Source organism: Tursiops truncatus, chromosome 14 (genome assembly GCF_011762595.2).
Source record: "Tursiops truncatus isolate mTurTru1 chromosome 14, mTurTru1.mat.Y, whole genome shotgun sequence".
NCBI lineage: Eukaryota > Metazoa > Chordata > Mammalia > Artiodactyla > Delphinidae > Tursiops > Tursiops truncatus.
The window spans coordinates 29,283,882-29,286,192 of NC_047047.1; positions in this window are offsets into that span (position 1 = coordinate 29,283,882).

A 2,311-nucleotide genomic window follows, 5' to 3' on the forward strand; every position below is an offset into this window, starting at 1 on the left:
GGTGAGGTGGAGGGCTGGGAGCTGAGTGCCTGAGCCTCCAATACTTCTGGCCCAGCTGGAGCTGGAGAGAGCCGGCCGGCCTCCCCCTGCGGCCACCCCTCCCTTCCACCCTCCTCTCCTCCCCCGGGGTTGACTGTAAACACGGAAACCGGGCGCTTTGGCTCTGAGCTCTTCCAGATCTGGGAGGTGCCCTAGGCCACCTGGGAGTGGGAGGCTGGGGGAGGGGCAGAGGGGTAGGGCAGGCTTCTCCCACCTCTGTCTGTTCCTCCATTCCCGCCCCCCCGCCCTGCAGCCGGTGTGAAGTCAGCCCTTCCCCCGGAACCTCAGGTGCTCTGACAGCCCCATGCCCCTCACATCTCCTGCTGGGCTCCCTCCCACACCCTGCTTCCGGCAGGCTGCCATCTCCTCAGGTCTTCTCACTGTCCTCCCAACCTGCTCTCACCCTGCCCTCCTTGCCCTGACCACATCTGAGTACCTCTTCCCCCACAAAATTCCATCATCATCTTTTTTCGCACATCTATAGAGGATCATTCTTGGGCCAGCTTCAGTGCCACCTCCTACAGGAAGCCTTCCCTGGATCCTCCAGCACCCTGGATTCACCACACATCTGATCTCTTTCCTATGTCCTGCCTTTTGGGGAGTTCTCTCATTGCCACCACTTGGCTGTGAGCCCCCACGAGCTGTGGGTTCCATCAGCCTGTGCTGTTCCATCAGACTTGGGTCTCCTTAAGCCTTTCTGTCTCATAATATTGAGGGCTCCCTGAGAACCAGGGCATGTCTCTCTCCACTGATCACAGGACCCTGTCTCACCTTATATTTCACCTCCAGGGTCCCAGACAGCAGGTCTGCCCTGACATTTTCAACCCAAGGTAGAAAGTACAAATAGAGGATCCCTCTTCATGCCTGGTGGCTAAAGAAGTTGTCCCCTGGGCCGTGGAGCACGCACAGGTCTGCTGGGCAAGGCACCGTGGGCACCCGTGTTTGGCTGCTCCGGTGACCTACGTGTCTCCTTGCAGACTCAGGATCTCCCAGCCTCTCTAAGGACTTCCCCAGACTACACTGCCCCACAGCACAGCTGTCTGGGGCTCCCTGTCTCCCAGCACCCCCTTCTGGGTAACTCAGGGCAGCCAACTTGAAACCAAACATGCTTCCCAGAGCAGACTGGGGCTGAAGGTGCTTGCCTTTTCTTCCTTCAGAGTCAAAATCTCACCCTGCGTCCTCCGACCTGAGAACCCATTTCAGGGTTCTCCGTCTCCCACTTCAGGTTCAACCCCCTCACGATTCCTAGTCTTCCAAAGAACTCTCTTGGGCTGGGGTGGGGGATGGGTGTGACTTCGAAGGGCAGCACAGGGGAGCTCTTTGTGGTGATCAACAGTTCTGTATCTTGTTTGTGGTGGTGGGTCCACGAATCTTACACAGGTGATAAAATGACACGGAACTACACACACACACACACACACACACACACACACACACACACACCCCACCAATGCCAGTTTCCCAGTTTTGATACTATACTGTAATTATGGAAGATGCAACCATTGGGGGGAACTGGGTGAAGGATACTGAGATTTCTCTGGACTATCTTTGCAACTCCCTATAAGTCTACAGTTATTGCAAAATAAAAAGTTAAATAAAAGTGTCTTCTTTAAGCAAGAAAACATTTTAAAAAGTGCTTCAAATTGGGGTGTTTGTAATGGGTGGGTCCTCTGAAGCACTGTGCGGTCATGCCTGGGTTTACCTGTGATGCCCTCTCTCCAGCTCTCTGGATCCTGGTGTCACCCTTCATTAGTCACCCTCTCCAAGGCCTTGACATCCCCCCTCTCGAGTACATGTTTGAAAGAGAAGCTTGCAGAGGGCAATGCTTACCAACGAAAGCATCGTTGGTGGTACCATGGGACTTGTAACGCCCGGTGGGAGCTCTAACAGGCAGTGGGAGTCAGGTGGGTACCCCTATCCCTCGCAGTTGCGAACGTGGCCCCAGCTTCCGCCTCTCCCATCAGAGGTCCCCCTGACTGTAGCCCATTTTCCTTCCCAGTGAGGAGCGGGAGAGGGGATTGCGGGGCAGTGGCAGTGCTGTGGGGACTCCGTTTCCCTTCTTGTCATTGTTTTCCTTTTATTTCAGTTAGAGGCACACGCACACACACTGCACTCACACACACAAGCTGCGGTACCAACGTCATCCACTGGAGAGTCTCTGAGCTGCAGGGTGGGCGGGGCAGGGTGTGTGGCTGCCCCTTCTCGTCTCTGGGCCCAGGAGGCCAGGGTGGTGCTGTGCTTGGGGACCCAGTGTCACACGGGGGGTGGAGAC